The sequence below is a fragment of the Lagenorhynchus albirostris genome, chromosome 4, assembly GCF_949774975.1.
Source record: "Lagenorhynchus albirostris chromosome 4, mLagAlb1.1, whole genome shotgun sequence".
NCBI classification, from domain to species: Eukaryota; Metazoa; Chordata; class Mammalia; order Artiodactyla; family Delphinidae; genus Lagenorhynchus; species Lagenorhynchus albirostris.
In genome coordinates, this window is record NC_083098.1 from 7,489,987 (window position 1) to 7,510,023 (window position 20,037).

At 44.5% G+C, this 20,037-nt stretch overlaps 1 long non-coding RNA gene and 1 other non-coding gene across 2 annotated transcripts in view; both read right to left on the reverse strand.

The window, feature by feature from the left end:
• Positions 1–16,800, reverse strand: part of LOC132519630 (uncharacterized) — a 111,755-nt gene extending 94,955 nt beyond the window's left edge. Inside the window, exons 1-3 of the long non-coding RNA XR_009540216.1 lie at positions 15,063–16,800; positions 14,525–14,703; positions 7,760–7,900 (exon numbers count right to left, since the gene is read on the reverse strand). This is a non-coding gene — a long non-coding RNA (uncharacterized LOC132519630). The remainder of the gene's footprint in view (positions 1–7,759; positions 7,901–14,524; positions 14,704–15,062) is intronic.
• Positions 16,801–17,092: 292 nt separating this feature from the next.
• TRNAG-CCC (transfer RNA glycine (anticodon CCC)) lies at positions 17,093–17,165 on the reverse strand. The gene has a single exon. It is a non-coding gene; the product is annotated as a tRNA-Gly (tRNA).
• Between the last annotated feature and the right edge of the window lie 2,872 nt (positions 17,166–20,037).

A 20,037-nucleotide genomic window follows, 5' to 3' on the forward strand; every position in this document is an offset into this window, starting at 1 on the left:
AGAGGAAGAGCAACTTGCTAAAACAAGTTGGAGCAACCAGAGCTCAAGACTGTAAAGTGCCTCAGAGAGCAACATACATAAAAAATATTCCTTGGCTGAGAAACTAATCACTGATAAATTTAGAACAGTTTCAGTTTTTACACAGGAGGCATGAGGGTAAAAGCCAGACAACTTCTGAAGTAGTCTTGTAGGGAAGACGATGGTAATTCTTAAAAGCAATGGGTCCAAAGGAGATTCAATGCATAACAATGAGCTCTTTAGGTTAATTAGCATCTAGCAGGTAGGCTGGCCCCATCCTGTTGAATTACACTGTACCGTACAAAGCAGGGCCAGCCTTTCAGGATTCAGTATCATACTGACGGGGTTCCTGTCTTAAGGAATCTTGTGTGACATGAACTGTGATAGGGAATGAGTCATATTTTGTATCTCAGAGTATTTAAATTAAAACCAAATACTCATCCCATAGTAAAAGAACAAACAAAAAGGGGAAGCTGATGCCACCAGCAATTCAAAAGGTTTAGAGAAGACCTTCAAGACGGTGGAGGAGTAATATGTGGAGATCACCTTCCTCTCCACAAATACATGAGAAATACATCTACACGTGGAACAACTCCTACAGAACACCTACTGAACGCTGGCAGAAGACCTCAGACCTCCCAAAAGGCAAGAAACTCCCCACGTACCTGGGTAGGGCAAAACAAAAAAGAATAAACAGAGACAAAAGAATAGGGACGGGACCTGCACCAGTGGGAGGGAGCTGTGAAGGAGGAAAGGTTTCCACACACTGGGACCCCCCCACAGGCTGCCTTCTTCCTTCTTTCTTTCTCCTTTCCTTTCAAGGATATAGTAGCCTGCATGCAAGGTGGCTCCCAAGGATCCCAGCCACATTGCAAACAAGTGGTGTCGTGTCACTAGAACTAGCCGATAACATGAGTGCAGACATGATGTGTGTTGTTTCCTGCCTGGCACATAAGAGCCACAGACCATCGCGGCGTCGCTCTTTCATATGGTATTTAAATAACTTTGTTGTTTTACCATAGTTTTAGATTTACAGCAAAGTTGCATGCATAATAGAGAGAGCTCTCATATATACAGACGTTCCTTGGTGTCTGCAGGGAGACTGGTTCCAACACCCTCGAGGATACAAAAATCCACAGATCTCAAGTCCCTTATATAAAATGGCATACTATAACCTATGCACATCCTCCTGTATACTTCAAATCACCCCTAGATTACTTAACAATACTTCATACAATGTAAATGCTATGTAAATCATTACTGGGTATGGCAAATTGGGTGACACTCCCCATCACTTTCCACTATGCTTTGCCATGTGCAAATCTTTTTTTTTTGCGGTACGCGGGCCTCTCACTGCTGTGGCCTCTCCCGTTGCGGAGCACAGGCTCCGGATGCGCAGGCCCAGTGGCCACGGCTCACGGGCCCAGCCGCTCTGCGGCACGCGGGATCCTCCCAGACTAGGGCATGAACCTGCGCCCCTGGCATCGGCAGGCAGACCCCCCAACCACTGCGCCACCAGGGAAGCCCCGGGCATAACCACTTTTGAAAACTATTTTGCATTATTAACTATCTTAGAACATACACTCAGTTATGTCACTCAGGCTGTGTAACCATTCAGAGTATAAACTAGGAGGGCTACAAACTGCACAAAACTACATTTACGAAGGATCAGTGGAACACTTTCCCCAAGTCCAAACTGGAAATAACCCCAAAGTTCCACAACATTAGATGGTAAATGAATTACCATCTATTCATACAGTGGAACATTAATCAGCATTGCGTGGACACTAAGTACTCTTCACCCCAAACCTGAAATGAATCTCAAAGATGTAACATGGTGCGACAAAAAGCCCGGCACAAAAGGATACACACCGTGTGTGCGGGAAAAATGACTTCATGGTGCTAGACCTCAGCATTAGTGCTCGTATTGGGGGAGGAGGGATGGGCTAGTGAGTGGGAGGAAGGTGAGAAGGCTCTAGGGGTGTTGGTAACAATCTATTTCTTCATCTGGGTGGTGGTGCAGGGTTACAGGCTTAAGCAGTTTTCTATGTGCATGTCTAATAAAAGCAAAAGTGACCATAAAACCACAGACTATAGAAGTAAATTATAGAGAAATACGTTCAATCTGTTTGGCCGAGGAGGCAAAGTTTTGAAAATCAGAAAACTACATGATTGCTTCAAGCATTTAATTAGCTTATATCAAGCAATTCAAGCAAACATAATGAACAATCAGGATACAAAAATGGGTGAAGAAGATTAACAGATGGCCAATTATGAAGTCAAAGCAGATCATTTTTAATAATTCAGAGACATCAGTGTGAAAAACAAGAGAGATTGTTCTTTGTGCCTCGTCTGATTGGCAGAGCTCTGTAAAAGACCACAGACAGGGTAGTGGAGCCAGAAGGAGAGGAAGCCTGGTCGGGTGAGCGAGCAGAGACTCTGAGCCAGGCTGCCTGGGCTGCAATCCTGGCTCTTCCATCTATGGCCCTGTGACCTGTGACAGCTCAGAAAGGATTTACAGAGGAGGGGAAATGTGCCTAGCGGCAGGCCTGGCACATGGAGGTTCTCATGCTACTCAACTAACAACACCCCAGACTTGCCATGCTCAGGGTGCTGTGGTCGAAGACCACACCTTCTGTTGTCCCCACTGACGACCTGGCCCAAGCCCCTACATGTTCCCCTGGGTGCCTGCACCAGCCTCTGACCACCCAGCCCACCACCACCTGCTGGGCCCCTCCAGTCTCCTCCCACCACGCCAGGATCTAACCACACCCTCTCCTGCAGGACTGCTGTTCCCTGCACAGGAACTGCGTCCTTCCCTCAGCTCCAGCTTCCCCCAGCACCAAGCCCTCTGCGGCGCTCAACCTCCTGCCCTCTTCCTGCAGGTCCAGCCCCCTCTGGCCCCAGCGCCTTTGTACAAGCAGAGCCCTCACTTGTCTCCTGTGCTGCCCAGCTCAGAGCTCACTTGTCCCTTCCCCCAGATCCCGCTTCCCGACTCCATGAGGGCTCACCTCCCCCAACAAAATGTGCCAGAGCTGTAAGGACAGGATGAGGGACTCTTTCCACGCTGGCTGTTGTAAACTTACCCAGGTTTTGGAAATCTGCCTCCCACACGTGACTGTCAGCTCCGTGTAATCCCGCCATGATGGCATCTCCAAATAGTCCCTCAGTCCCCGGCTAAGCTGTCGAATGACTAAAAGCCTGGCCAGGTTTCTGGTCTCCCCTAGGAGCTGAGTGACTTTGGGCAACTTACTTGTACTCTCTGTGTCTGCAAGCAGGCAGTGATGAAGTTGAGGAAGATCAAGATCATACTGGGCCCCACAGCTCTAATCACTCTCCTCCCCACCTACACACTGGTGATGGATTTAAAGTCATTTAAAAATCAAAGTGGACCAAGGTGGCCATTGTCGTTGTGGTTTCAAATGCCTCCCCTCATCACTGAGAACTTGAGTTTTCGGAAACGGTTCAAACTCAAGGACACCACCAGCCGTTTTCAAGAGTGTCTGCTAACAGCTCTAGTGGCAACCTTGCGGTTTCACTATCACAGCCACCCACCAACTATGTAATCGTCTCGACCCCAGCCAACCCTTCCTTGCTTAACAAGCACCTTTACTTCTTGCCAGCTCCAATCCTAATTCTTGATAACCAATTTATGTAATCTTGAAAGTTTTCTGCCATTATAAGCCTTCCCCATTTTGTAGCCTGGGGATGACAATTCAAGTGCATCTGGGTCTCCAGGGCTGCAGTTCTAACAACCCCCAAATAAATATCTCTAATTCAATCAGGTCTGGGTTTCTGAAATTTTGTTTGACACCACAAACTGCCTCTGACAGAGACATCCCGGAGGGGGATCCCACAGTGGCTTCAGACCAGCTTCTTTTGTCACAAAAGATATCAGTCTCTCCATCCTTGGGCCCCGGACAGGGCGGGAACTGGGCATCTGCACTCTCAGCAACATTTAGGTGACCTAGGACGAGGCCCGCTGAGGGACTGGGAAACCTAATAAAGGATGTGTTCTTACATAAGCCAAACCCAAGTCTGGATTCCCTTGGAGGTGGATCCCTAGGCTGGGCCCAGCGCAGGGGATCAGGAAGCCCCCAGTTGTGCCCCCTCCTGGATCCCCACTTATCTGGGGCTGCGGTTCTTTCCTGGTTCACAGGGCCGGGTCCTCAGGCTGCTCTCCCACCAGATAGTGTGGTCCAGGATGTGACCCGGGCTTATATACACCCCCAGGAGGGGGATGGAGCTATTGGGGTCCCTCCCTAAAGACCGTGGCTCCTCCCCCTGGGGAATGGGGTCCTGTGAGGGAAGAGGGTATTCAGACCTGCTGCCCAGAAGGGAGCAGAGGGCAGGGGAGGGGAAAGGAGGGGAGGGTCTGCTCTGATTAGGTCAGGCACCGTTGGCCCTGGTGATAACAAGGTCTCCGCTGCACCTCTGTGATCTTCTCATGATCCTCTCAAGGCCACTTAACCCCATCTTCACTGATAAGGAACTGAAATCTGAAAGGCTTCTTCCCTGGGGAGGTGTGATGCCAGACCCTCGGGCTCCCCTGCTCTTCCCGGGCACAATCTCTGGCACCCTGGGCACGTGGAGGGGCCTGCACCCCTCAGGTTCAGGGGTCTGGCTGAGTCCATCCTATGTTCCCTGCACCCACAGATCAAGTGGGTCCCTAGTCCAGGGTTGGAGGGCCCCTCATCCCAGAGGGGAAAGTGTACACAGACCAGCTCTGGACCTGCCTGACACACAGAAGAAAAACTGTGCAAAGTCCCAGCCCAGGAGACAGGTGTGCTGATGATGGGTCAGGTTTCCAGCCTGAAAAGAGCGTCCAGGATGGTGTAGAATGAAGCAGGAACCCCAGGGCCAGGGGGTAGTGGTGCACACAGTACAGTGTCCCCTGAGCGTCCGCTGACTCTGCTTCCTGCTTGTGCCCCACGGCTTCAGTGCAGCAGAGGTTAGAATGACCTCGCCCTTTCCAGTCCTCAGCCCTACCCCATCTTTAGGCAGGTCACAGCCCTGTCCAAGACCAAGTTACCAGCATGTTTTTTCTCACATCAGTAATATTCTCCTTTGCATAAATAAAGTCTGCACTGGAGAGTGGAAGTGGCAGTGATTGGAAGATAAATGATGATTTTACTTTTTATCTGTTGTGATGAGAGCTAAGGGCTTAGTCACACCTTACAGGAAAGGAAAGAGAGTGTTGGCCTTACAAGTGCACCAAGCAGACAAAATCAATTAACAACGTGTGCACTAGACCATGGTTTTGACGTATAAGATTTGCATATTCTAGAATTAATTAGCTAGTTAATGAGTACCACAGATATTTATTGAGCGCTTATTAATTAATAACTAGGACCATTATAGGAGATGGGAATACAGTAATGAACAACAGCAACTCCCCACACTGTCTTGTCTCAGCATCTTTGAAATGATTTTTCCCTTAATAGGTAAAATGTATCTCCTATTTTCCAGCAACCTTCTCTGCAATTCAGAAAACAACTCATTTCCTACTCTCCACATCTCAGTAATGGAACTATCATTTGCCCAAGTGCAAATGCAGAAATCCTTGGAAGAATCTTTGAATTCTCATTCCTTAATCCCAACCAATCAGTCCAGCTGCAAGTCCTGTGGGCATTAGATTGAACCTCTGTCACTGCATCCCACACCACTGTCCTAGGGCCCCTGCTCTGGCCCCTCCTTTGTAACCCCCCCCTTGAAGGCCACAGAATTCTAACGGGAAAAGTTCTTGTTCACGTGACTCCTGGCAAGCAGGGAACTGGTATAAAATCACAGTTGATTCTTGTCAATCTCGTGGCCAAGAACAGAGTCAATAAGCAAAGAAAAGTAAAGAAGAACTGAAGTCAAGTGACTTGACTTCCAGATCACTTACGAAATTTCTGAAAAGTGTCAACTGAGTGATAAGGTCTGATGTCCGACTGCTCTGAGTCCAAGCGTGAAGAGGAGACAGACATCGATTCCAAATCACCTATCCTAGGAGATTCAACTGTATGGAATGATTGGCCCTTGAAGGCATTTCATCAGGATTCTGGTTTTCCCTACTAGTATTGTTAGTCCTCTGTGTTCTAACCCATATGGTATGACAATGTCATTAACCAGCCCAACAGGGAGCTCATGACGAATACCTTTAGCCTTTGAGAATACACATACTGTCCTAGGGAGAATATTGGCAGAAACGTGAATTTTAAAGGTGCTTTGGTGAGAACTCAGGTGGAAATGAGGAACGTGTGACTTGAAACTGGAAGAAAGGTGATTCTTGGTATATCGCGGGAGAAGAAGATGGCTGAATTGTGTCCTACAGCTGTGTGGAAAGCAGAACTTGAGAGGGAATCGCCTGGATATCTGGCTGAGATTTCCAAGCAACGGGTTGAGGGTGTGGCCTGGTTCCTTCTTGCTGTTTACAGAAAAACGTGAGAGGAGGGAGATCGATTAAGGGGACCAGTCAGAAAATAAATAAGTAAATAACATAAAATAAAAGCAGGATTTGATGATTTTGGAGATCCTCAGCCTAACCAGATTGCAAAAATAGCTGAACTTAGGAGAGTCGCTGTTAGACAATGTGTGCTGGAGAGAAGACCCGGGTGTGGCAGCACCGCATTGCTAGGGCAGATTTGAAACCCAGCAGAACCAATTTCATGAGCTTTCAAGGCCTGGCAGTAATCCTCTCTGGCTGGGGACCCCCTCTGGGTCCAGATAGTTTACACTTTATGGAAATATGGTTAATATACCCTGGTTAACTACTGATGACATTTGATCCACCGGGGGATGTGTTCTTTAACTAACCAGAGTGACAGAATTTTGTACATATCAGAACCACGCGGCCTCCTGCCTTCCAAGATGGCCCACACTCTGTCTATGGAGCGTGTATCTCCCTGAATAAACCTTCTTTCACTCTACTACGTCTTGCTCTTGAATTCTTGCCTGCACAAAGCCAAGAACCCACACTGGGCAGCCATCCCAGGGACGCAGACGTGACTTGGGATGTGGCCGTCCTCTCGCGCCCACTCTCTTTGCTGCAGCATCTTTTCTGGCACCCAGTGCAGGGCCTCAAAGGCCATAATCTCGATCCGCCTACTGGGCTATGGCTCCCCTCTGAAGGGCGGCTGGGACTTATCCTGAGCCATGTAGATTCAAGTAGCCCGTTAAGTGGCCGCTGACGTCGCCTGCAGGGTCTGGCAGAGACCAGCTCTCTGGCCGTGAAGAAGCGCACTGAGGCCAAGGCTTTTCCCCCTCAGTCTTTCTCATTCTCCTATTGCTCTATCTCTTTGGACTTGAAAAGATCCACCCAGACGACCACCGAACATCCAAATTAAGACTACGCGGCAAGTAATTGACAACTTGGTTGGGTCTAAAGAACTCCTGCCAGGGGGCTTATCTGGTGGCGCAGTGGTTGAGAATCTGCCTGCCAATGCAGGGGACAGGGGTTCGAGCCCTGGTCTGGGAGGATCCCACATGCCGCGGAGCAACTAGGCCCGTGAGCCACAACTACTGAGCCTGCGCGTCTGGAAACTGTGCTCCGCAACAAGAGAGGCCGCGATAGTGAGAGGCCCGCGCACCGCGATGAAGAGTGGCCCTTGCTTGCCACAACTAGAGAAAGCCCTCACAGAGAAACGAAGACCCAGCACAGATAAAAATAAAAAAATAAAATAAATTAAAAAAAAAAAGAACCACGCAAAGCACGAAATGTGTCTGTGTGTGTGACTGTGTGTTTCCGGTCGGGACGTACCTCCACCCACCTCTGGTCTTCAGCACGTCACTCCAGTCATTTACGTAGCTCCTAGATCCTCATCCACAGAAGCCTTTCTCAGTTAAGAGATTTTTCTTCTTTCATTCCATTGTGTTTAGACATCACACTCCGTGATTTTTTCTGACGAATCACAAAAATTTCGTAATAATATAATGCTTTATAATTCTCCTAATGAAAACTGTTTTAAGGCTTATTTTACTTAAAAGAAATATCTTTTATGAACTTATGGAACAACTGCTATCAAATTGAGCCAAAATTATTAACAGTTTCTATGTTTATGTATTTATAAGTTGTATTTGGAAAGTTTTATTTCTAGCCCTCAGCATTAATGTAAATTTCATGAGTGTCTAATTGGACTCAAGAATTGTGGTTAACATCATTTTTTTTTACCTCTTGATACATATACCTTTACAGCCCCCTTGAGATGAGTGGGGCTTTGCAATTTGTTTCAGAGAATACAATAAGAGAAAATGTGGGTCCCCTACTGGTGTTGGCTTTTAAGCCTCAGTGTGCCATTTTAAAGCTCCCTCTTGCTAACCTGAAACAAATAGATGGCCAGATGTTTCTCCAGAAAAGACGGGTTGGTTCTCACAGAATTGCTGTTTGGGATCTGCCACCATGGCAAGCCATGTGCAAGTCCCCAGCACATATGGAGAGGAGAGCTCTTTTATAGACAGAAAGGACACTGGGAGGGCTGTAGCAAAGAGTTCAGGGTTTCTCACTGATCAAGTCCTTGCCAGGAAAGAAGAGGTGTCTTTCTGAAACCGTGGCTTTAATCTATTTCACCTGCTTTCACTGATCAAGGTCGTTTTAAGACTTGCATGTCCTCCACAAACAGTAAGATGTTGGCCCCAGTGATTTTCCAGGGACTTGGAGTCAGCAGTGTCTAGTTCGATCTGAGCCAGTTAAGACTGGATGGGACCATCCATCAACAGATGAATGGATAAAGATGATGTGGTGTGTATATATATATACATACACACACACACACACACACACACACACACACACACACACACAATGGAATATTACCCAGTCATAAAAAAGAATGAAATAATGGCATTTATAGCAGCATGATGGCCATCATCAAAAAGTCTACAAATAATAAATGTTGGAGAGAGTATGGAGAAAAGCGAAGCCTCCTATACTGTTGGTGGGAATGTAAATTGTTACAGCCACTATGAAGAACACAAGGGAGATTCTTTAAAAAACTAAAAATATTATCCAGGAATCTCACTCCTGGGCATATATCTGGACAAATCTATAGTTCTTAAGGATACATGCACCCTTCTGTTCATACCAGCACTATTCACAAGAGCCAGAACATGGAAGAAACCTAAATGTCCCTTGATAGATGAATGGATAAAGAAGATATGGTACATATAATACAGTGGAATACTACTCTGCCATAAAAAAGAATGAAATTATTCCATTTTCAACAACTTGGATGGACCTAGAGATTATAATACTAAGTGAGGTGAGTCAGGCAGAAAAAGACATATATCACATGATATCACTCATATGTGGAATCTAAAGTATGATACAAATGAACTTATGTCCAAAACAGAAATAAACTCACTGACATAGAAAACATACTTATGTTTACCTCACGTTAAATTGCGTGGGAAAGGAATAAATTAGGAGTTTGGTATTAGCATATACAAACTAGTGTATATAAAATAGAGAAGCAACAAGGACATACAGTATAGCACAGGGAACTATATTCGATATTCTGGAATAAACAATTATGGAAATGAATATGAAAAAGAAAAAATATATATTTCATATGTATATATATACATATGAAAAATAATAAATATGACTGAATCACTTTACTGTACACCAGAAACTATCAAAACACTCTAAATCAACTATACTTCAATGTATTTTTTTTAAAGCAATGCAGTTATTGCCCTGTTTCAGTGTGGATGACCTTCCATTCGGGAGAGGGGGTAAGGCTTTTACTTTCATTGTGGACACAAATTCCTGTCCTAAGGACTTGTGCACTGAATAGTGTCTAGCACCATCTGCTGGAAAGCTTTTGAACAACCAAACTGATATGAATAGATGAAAAATAATGCAGGGTGTTCAGTCCTCTACTGGCCACTGCAGCACGTGTCACAGCTGAATGTTTCCAGCTCTAGGTCTATACTGGAAGTGGTCTCTGCACATATAGGTGAATGTCCATTATGCCTTTTAAACCACAACTGAGAGGAGAAGTGTTCTCTAACCACACCCCTGCCCCTTTTTTTACTTAACTTTGGGTCTTAGAAATTATCCCATATCCACACAAATATTTCAATTTGGGGGGGTCAACTGTGAGCAAAAAACCTTAAATGGAAAAGTGTTGTATTCATGATGGGAAAATAAAGTTTTTGGAGAAAGGATATCCTTTCGCTAGATCAGCCTTTCCTCCAGTATTCTTTGCTCTCTCATTTTAAAATAAAAGCTACCTTTTATTGAGTACTTTACTATAGTTTAGACCTTCTGCTCTATGCTTTAGTCAAACTTCCCATGAAAACTTTATGAGAATTCTCTGTTGTAGGAAGAATTGTCTCCCATAGACAGAAGTAGAAAGGGAGGCTGAGAGGGGTGATTTACTCGGGGTCACCTGGAGGGAATCTCACTTCTCTGGGCTGTGACAACAGCCTGTCTCTTTCAAAATACTTAGATCTGTACCTTTACTCCTCCTTGACGTGCTAATTCCTGATTTGAGAATATTCTCCCCAAAAAGTCCCAAAAGAGGTAAAGCATGATTCGTAAGACTTCCATACAAGGAGGATTTATGGAAGGATGAGAGACAAGCCATGTGCGGGGGAAGCGGAATGAGCTTGAGCTTTGGGGTGATCTCAGTTATCTGCCAAATAAATATAAGTCAAAAGTCACAGCGAGGGCTTCCCTGGTGGCGCAGTGGTTAAGAATCTGCCTGCCAATGCAGGGGACACAGGTTCAAGCCCTGGTCTGGGAAGATCCCACATGCTGCGGAGCAGCTAAGCCCATACGCCACAACTACTGAGCCTGTGCTCTAGAGCCCGTGTGCCACAGCTATTGAAGCCCATGTGCCTAGAGCCCGTGCTCCGCAACAAGAGAAGCCATTGCAATGAGAAGACCGTGCACTGCAACGAAGAGTAGCCCCTGCTCACCGCAACTAGAGAAAGCCCGTGCACAGCAAGAAAAGACCCAACACAGCCTAAATAAATAAATAAATAATAAAATAAATAAATTAAAAAAAAAAGTCACAGCGATGTTGTTAATAGTAAGTGTAGATGTATATTCTCCACGTTAAGGGGCACAAATCAGTTACTCTGTAAGTTATATTAGCGTTAGATCAGCCTCCCAAAAAAGGGAAATGTTAGGGAATTAGTAGATTATAAAAAACTCAGAGGACAAGGAGACCTTAGCAAGTATTGACCCCAAAACCTTACTTCTAGCTTTCATTTTCATTTTTTTTTAGGTATGTTATCAACTATACACTTATAGAAATGCCTAGAACTTCGGTATATTTTTGCTCGATATGTACACATCAAATGGTGTTAAAATCATTTCTAACGTTCTGATTTTGAGGAGTGAGAGTGGGTGCAAAGATGGGAAGGAGATTGTTCTGCATAATTTAATAATAATATATCCTCATTAGTTTACTGTACGAAGTAACTCATACAATATGGTAGGGTATAATATTTTTAAAAAGTGACTGTATCTGAGTCTGTTCCAACTCACCAATTCACTTAATTCCAGGAATCGATCTCTCAAGAAGCAAACACTCCTATTTTTCCACTCTTTTTAAAAATAATTACAAACCTACAGAAAAATGAAACGAATGGTAAAATTGACACCTATATACCTATCCCTCCAACTGTCAAATGGACATGTTGGCCACAGTGTATTATTTTTCTCCATATATCCATTTTGTTTATCTCTTAAATTGTTTTGCTAAAGCATTTGGGAGTTTCAGACACCTGCTAAATATTCAAGTTTAACATCCTAAAAATGAGAATGTCTCCTACACAATATTACTGTAATGAAGGAATATGTTTTCAATTAATACGTAACATTCATTTCTCCAATCGCTGCAAAGCCATATTTAAATTTATTTTCAAAATTCAGATCTCGATGAATGTTCGTACATTATCATTTTGTTTCAGCTATTTTAATCTAGAAAAGCTTCCCTGACTCTTTTAAAAAATACATTTATCAAGGTATGATTGACAAGCAATAAAGTACAAACTAAGGTGCACAGTTTCATGGGGGCTGACATGAGTATATTGCATGAAAGCACCAGCATCATCAAGGCAATGAAAACACTCCTCACCCCCCATATTATCTTCAATCTAGAACACTGCTCCTGTCCCTCCCCCTCTTTGTCTTTCAAGACATTGACTTTTAGGAAAACTTCAGGCCAGGTGTCTCCTGCAGTGTTCCCCATTCTAGATTTGCCTCATTGTTTCCTCGTGATTCAATTCTGATTGAACATTTTTGTCCAGGACATCACCTGGGCGATGTAGAGTTCCTCCCACTGCATCCCATTAGGGGACGCACAGTGTCAGTTTGGGCACTTGGTTCAAGTGGTGTCTGGGCATGTCTCCGTGAGAAAGGTCCCTTTCTCCTTCATCATCACAGGCCAAGTGGTCTGTCCCTGATACCCAGCTCCCTAACAAAGACTTTGACCACCAGTGAGGATTCTTTCTGGCTCAGTGGTGGCATTGTGGGTAGCAGATGGTGGTTCTCTAATTCTGCATGCCTACACTTCACTGCTGGCATCCTCTCTAAAGAAGACCTTTCCCTCCCTGACTCCCCCTCTGGCCTTTTTAAAGGTACCTCTTGGGCTCATGAATTCTTTTTTCTCCAATGTGTATAATCCCTTATCTTCTTTGCTGAGGTCCAGAGTGCTCTGTATTGGGCCTGTCGGGGCCTTTGCCCTGCCTCTGCACCCTTCTGGCGGGTCTTCACTAGTCTCCGAACACAGCTCTGCTGTCAGACGTGCGCTTTCAGTCTCGTTCTTTCCAACCATTTCTCCATGACACCCTACCTGCCTTTACTGGTGAAGGACATTGAAAAATCAAGATCTGGGGAGTAAAGCCTTTACAATGTGTGGTGTAAAACATTTGCGAATGTACATGTTAAGAACTATGAAGGATCTGAGATTTGCTTTAGTTCTGAGCTAACAAGTTAGCCTGCCCCTGTTTCCTGGATGCTGGCGGAACAGTATCATCTTGGATCAGACGCAAAGCATGTTCTCACTTGTGGCATAGCGGGCAGCATGAGCTCCATGCTAGCGTCAGTTCCCCCTGTCCTTTCATCGTGGATGGGCCTAGATGGATGCTGTGCACGCAGCAAATTTACAGCACAGCCGAGGAACCTCCAGGCCAGGACATCCCAAGCTTCTCTACTGGGCTGCAGGCAAACCTGCCCAATCTCTGCCTCAAAGGGAGGCATCATCTTTATTATGTTGTACAGCAACCTCTCCTCCCACTGCTCTGGAGGGTGATTGTATATAGATTTTCCTAAGCAGTTCCTCACGCAAGCATCCTTGAAAAGAGAGTCCAGAACTAAAAGGCAGTCAGTGCCTCTGCTCGCAGGATGTTCAAACACTCAAGAGACTGATGGAGAAAACTCTCGTAATATTGAACAGACCGAGAAGAAGCGTTGCAGTAGGAACTGAGACTATTCTGTGTGCTTGGAAACCTGGGTCTCTGATGACATTATTAAGAAAAATCTGGGGAAGTGGGTGGTGGAGGTGTGGAGAAGGTACAGGGAGGACCCCTCTGCAAGCAGGGCCTGCCCAGGGTCTCAAGTGTGCTGTCCAGACCAGCAGCATCAGAACCATGCACACATTTATTCAACCTACTGATTCTTAAGCCCCACTTCCAACCTACTGAGCAGAAATTCACAGGGTGGGGTGGGGAGTCAAGAAATCAATCTACATTACAAAAAGCTGACCAGGTGATCCCGGTGCACCCTAACATTTGAGAATCATTCCTCTGTAAGTTGCACTTGAAAGAAACTAGTATATGTCACCACTATATAAACGTTTTTGACCTAAAAAATTATTCAGAAAGCAATTAAGAAGAAAACCCAGAAAATTTTCCTTTTCTGCCTGGAGGTGGGATATAATTTCTCATTTTTGTGGATGCAGATGCTTTAAGCCCAGAGTGGACACCAGAGGAATCTGCAAACAAACCTCACTCCATTAATTCTCTTCTGTGGATTTAACTTCCCACATTTTGCTGCCCTTGAAAGCCTAATCCTGCTTCCCATGTCATCTCTCGTCTACAAACGCACTACTCTTTGTTGAAGCTGCTTTATAAACTGGGGTTCTAAGCCACCATTTGAAGTTCCTTCTCCTTTAGGTTCCTTCAGCTAGAGAGGCACTGCTGCCTTAATTCACTGCTTTCCTCATGCTTATTTGTTTTTCTTTTCTTTTTTTTAAAATTTTATTGAAGTATAGTTGATTTACAATGTCGTTTTAGTTTCAGGTGTACAAGACAGAGATTCCATTTTATATATATGTAACTCTGAACACTCTGAACTGTTCAGTGCCTCCAACTCAAAATATGCACTAATTGGGGCGCTACGAGCAGGAGTACAAAGATCTCAGATGAAGTAACACTACCAATTATCCTCTTATCTGTACTCTTAATAAACGGGTCTTTCACCCTCACCACAACACAAGAACAACTATGATCGATCTTCCCATCATGACCACTAGCCATGATATGATTTATTTCCACCCTAGCAGGAACTAACCGAGCTCCGTTCGACTTAACAGGAGGAGAATCCGAACTCGTATCCGGCTTTAACTTTTTCCATATGATTAAGATAGAGGGATCAGGGACTTCCCTGGCAGTCCAGTGGTTAAGACTTCACATTCCAAATTCAGGGGGCACGGGTTTGATCCCTGGTTGGGGAATTAAGATCCCACATGCCTGTACAGGGCCGCCAAAAAAAAAAAAAGAAAGAAAAGTAAGAAAGAAAGAAAAAAAGACAGCAGGATCAGTGAAATCAGGTTCAGGAGGAGATTACAAATTATTTTCAGGGCAAAAGTGAAGATAAATTTACAATGTCAAATTGGTGATGGGCAGTAACTGGGAATCAAATGCTCTATGTTCGTTTATCATGTGATCATCAACACATTAATTAATCCATGTTTTTCCCCCATCTATAGAATGGCAAAACTAGTAATTTTTTTCTACATGCTTAACAGAGATGCTGTAGGGGGCTGTTGCCAGCAAAATGCAACACAGATTAAAGGTACCAGAAAGTAAAACACAGCAAGCACTGTTACCTTATCTATATCCCACAGGACCAGTTTGCATTTAAGTTTGGCAAATTCATAGGCAGTCAGTCTCCCAATTCCGTGTCCAGCTCCAGTAATCAGGACGATTTCTCCGGTGACTGCTTTTCTCTTCTTCGGAATGAAAAGCTTCAGGAGAGACTCTTAAGGTGCAGATGAGCAGTAAGGGCAGAAGCTGGAGGCAGTCCAGAAGGAACTTCATCCTTTTGGTTGCTGCGAGGTTTTGGTATACTTTGTTTTACCAGTCACTCTAAATCGCTTCTGGGGGGTTGCTGCATCGAATACCAGAGAGAGCAAAAGCAAGAACAAGGAAGGGCTCCTTTATCAAAGAGAAACAAACAGCCCCGAAGCCGTTCCTTCTTTTGGGCTGGGCTTGGTTAGGTCTTCCGCAACTGGCTCAAGCTGCAGTGCAGAGCGACTGCTCCTGAGCTCAGAAATCTGGGAGGGACAAAACCCAGAGGAGAGCAAAGCTTCCTAGTTCTGGGTGCCGCAGCCCCGACTAGGTGTGCAGCCAGAGCCATCTTTTACTCCCTTTCTCCTGGTCTCCTGATTGCAGGGTTAGTTGTCACTTGTTTTGCTAAATTTGATAAATTCCTTTTAAAGTTACAAGGCTAATGGACAACGTCCACAGTCCCGATGCTTCCTTGAAACTTGATGGTTGCCCTTCCCTAGTTAAGGCATGCAAATGTAGTTTGCTGTCTTTTTTTTTTTTTTAATAAATGTATTTAATTATTTTTGGCTGCGTTGGGTCTTCATTGCTGCGCGTGGCTTTCTCTAGTTGCGGTGAGCGGGGGCTACTCTTTGTCGCAGTGCGCTGGCTTCTCATTGCGGTGGCTTCTCTTGTGGCGGAGCACGGGCTCTAGGCGCATAGGCTTCAGTAGTTGTGGCTCGCGGGCTCTAGAGCGCAGGCTCAGTAGTTGTGGCGCACAGGCTTAGGTGCTCCGCAGCATGTGGGATCTTCCTGGACCAGGGATCAAACCTGTGTCCTCTGCATTGGCAGGCGGATTCTTAACCACTGCGCCACCAGGGAAGTCCCCTGTTAATCTGTCTTAATTAATAAATAAGCCCCCCCAAAATTAAGAAGGGTAGAGAAAAAGGTTTTCCTCCCTTACATTCACAGTTGTATTCCCGGCATCTAGGGCAGTGCTTGGTAAATAGTAAGCAATCAGTTAATATTTGTTGTATACAAAATAAATGGAAAAGGGGGGAAACAACTGGAATTCTTATTTTTAGCATACATATCAATTCCAGTAATCACATACAACACTTTTCTATTTAAAAGTATTTCGTTCTCAGCATCTTTTGTCTGTTTCACCAACTATTATAAGATGCCCTTAAATGTTGGTATGTGGTTTCTAAATAAAAAAATAAAATAAAAACCAAAAGCCCTCACTTTTTAAAGTTCTGATGACACCCATTTAATTTGGGATGTGGGTAGATAAAGAGTAATAGAAAACAGTAAATATTCAAGATGGCATTTCTGTTCTACCCAAGAGTGGGTTGCAGCACACTGTGCTCTTGCAGACCTGGGAGTACATGTCCCTGAAGGGAAGAACCTAGGAGACCTGGCTGTCTGAGCCAATTGTGGCGCAGGCCCAGTGTCAGGGAGTGGTTTTGTTTGCATTGTTGTGTCGCTCTTTAAACTAAGTCCACTCCAACCTCCCCTTAAGGAATGCAGCGTTGGAAGACGGGCTTGAGGAACTTCCTATGAGAACCCCTGTTTCTCCCGTTCTTTGATCAGAGGTTTTGTGAATCACACTGCCTTGCTCCTCTTCTCCCTAATGAGTAATTCATCAACTGAATTAATTTGGATGAGCTGAGCCTTTTTAAGAGCCTGACTAATACATTTCCAGTGTTAAAAAAGGATCAGTAGGTCCAAAGTGGAGTCACTAATGCTAAGCCCCGCAGAAGCAAACTAAAACTTAACACCTAACTGCAGTTTCAGCCTCGCTCAGAAATGTAATTTTGGGTTTTTTTTTTTTTTTTTTTTTGGCCGCATTGTACAGTATGTGGGATCTTAGTTCCCTGAGCAGGGATCAAACCTGCGCCCTCTGCATTGGGAGTGCAGAGTCTTAACCACTGGACCACCAGGGAAGTCCCTGAGAAATGTAATTTTATTTTTTATTTTTTAAATTAATTTTTATTGGAGTATAGTTGCTTTACAATGTTGTGTTAGTTTCTACTGTACAGCAAAATGAATCAGCTGTTCATATACATATATCCCCTCTTTTTTGGACTTCCTTCCCATTTACGTCACCACAGTGCATTAAGTAGAGTTCCTTGTGCTATACAGTATATTATTAGTTATCTATTTTATACATAGTATCAATACGTATATGTGTCAATCCCAATATCCCAATTCCTCCCACCCCCTCCTTTCCCCCTTGGTATCCATACATTTGTTCTCTACCTCTGTGTCTCTATTTCTGCTTTGCAGATAAGATCATCTATACCATTTTTCTAGGTTCCACATATATGCATTAATATACAATATTTGTTTTTCTCTTTCTGACTTACTTCACTCCATATGACACTCTCTAGGTCCATCCACATCTCCACAAATGACCCAGTTTCGTTCCTTTTTATGGCTGAGTAATATTCCATTGTATATATGTGTACTGGGTATATACCCAGAGAAATGTAATTTTAAACCAATCAGTTTGGAATTTCCTGATCAACACTAGTGAGGTGATCTGCATGATAAACCCCTACCCTTCTCCCCAAAGAAGGTAACCTTGCCTGAAATAATCCTTTCTTTTCTTTTTGACTTCCTTGTCCCCTCCTTCCTGCTTTTAAAAAACCTTTCATTGTACAGCTCCTTTCTATTTGTTAGATGGATGATGCCTGATTCATGAATCATTTAGTAAAGCCAATTAGGTCTTCAAATTCACTCAGTTGAATTTTGTTTTTTAATACCAGCTTAAGCAGAGGTTAATGGCGGTCAACAACACTGACAGCAAAGTTTATCTGACTACAGGAAGCCAAGTCCAAATATTTACTTTTTAAAAGGCAAGCATATTTTAATAATAGAACTTTGCTACCTGGATGGATTGTTAGACATAAACAAAGCTGGACACGAAAGTGGTAAGGACATATTTTGTTCAGTAATACTACAGTATGAACTGAACTCCACTTCCCCTGAATCAGAAGGCTGAAGACTTTTCAAAGGCTGGAGTGTGCTAAGGGAAAGTCACTAAGGGGTAGTAAAGGGGTGGGTGGGTGATCCATGTGACTAGGCCATCTGGGTTTGTTAATTGGCATTTGTCAGGGGAGAAAGAAACTTCTATCTTTATGAGAGGAAGCAGCAGTGCAAGTTAAAGAAAGGTAGGTCCTTATTGCTCCCACAGGGACTGGGAGCTAGCACAGAGTTATCTCCCTGAATATCTGCATCTTAAAGAGAGGGGCTCACAAGTCCTTAAGGAAACAGTTCTGGGTGGTAGATGTATATCACAAAGGTCAGAGGAAAGCATTTACATTGCAAGCTTTCTAAAGTAGCTGCTCCAAGAGAGGGCTCTGGGGTCTGTCTGCCTATCCAGGTTCTGCCTGGAACAAATCACAAATTCTTCGGGCAGTGTTGAGCTTTTCTAGGCAGGTATTTCAAAGGGGTGGGGCACTAGGATCACCCTAGGGGCAAGACCTTAAGCTGCTAGAAGCCATAATAGAGAGCTGAAGTAAAATTTATATTTTAAGGCAGGACAAGAAAAAATTACACATAAAATTCTCTGTTTGGGCCTCCTCCCTCCTTAACGTGCAGTGTGCACCTTTATTACAGTTAACCAGAACTTCTCAAAGATGGGAGCGCCCGCTCAACCATAAAGATCATTTTTCCCCCTTTATTCTGACCCTAGCAATGTAACTTCTTTAAAGGACAGTGTTCTTTCCCAGTCCTTTAGGTGAGGGGGCGTGGGGTGGATAGGGTTAGATGCTTGCTTGGCATGTGCTTACCTGGACTATGTATCTTTGGTGAAGTTTATATAAAATACTAGTCGGTCATTTTGATGTACGATCCTTTGTTTCAAAAATGTATATGCCTGTGCCTTCGACTTCTAACAGGCAGAATGGTCCTCCGAGCTTTCTGAGGCTTCTTCCTGTGTTATCACCATCAGTTTGGCTCAAATAAAATTCCCTTTTTTTCTTAACTTGACAGTTAACTGAATTTTCGTCAGCAAGAGTTTGGACAAGTCTCAGCGCAGAGGTTCTGAGGGAGCCTTCATAGGCCGAGAGCTCTACAGCCTTCAGAACAAGTTGTTAAGGTTTGATAAATCTGGTTTTTGAGATGGTCAAAAGTTTTATACGGTCTGTGTCCACACCACACCACAGAACCAGCGGATTATGCACTTGCAAGTTAAATATTTCCACACATTAATAAGGCAACGAATATCAAACATGAAAACCACATTACAAACTTCTGAATGATCTTGATTTCCAATTTCCCGTATGGCCAAGTTTTGCCTCTGCAGGTATCTCGCGTCTTAATCCTCGGTTTCTCTTCCAGGCTCTGTGTCTATCTCACAACTGGTTTACTCCGTGGGTTACGGCTTTTACCCATTGCAGCGAACAACTTGGTAGAAAAGGAAGAGAAAAGCCTCGGATGCGGGGATTGCAAGTCTCTCACCTCCCTCCTTTCCCTGCAACCACTCATAACTCAGATATGGCTGGGACACGCGTGGCTCACTACATCAGCCGCCTGTAACCCCTTCCTGCCGGAACAGCCAGGACGACACACTTCTCTCAACTCCCTTTCTTTCTTTCCCTTTCCAATTTTTCGGCTCATTTCACTTTCCGGCTTTCTCTTTCGCTTTCTCAGCGCTTCCCCAGCCGCCTCCCTAACCCGGTCCCAAACACAGCTCAGCAAGAACGAGAAGCTGAGCGAAGCCGGCTCTACGAAGCCTGCGCCGTCTTCGCTTTGCGGCGCTGTCGTAAAGTGCCGTCGCGCACCGGGGACGTCACGGCCCGGTTGGCTCTT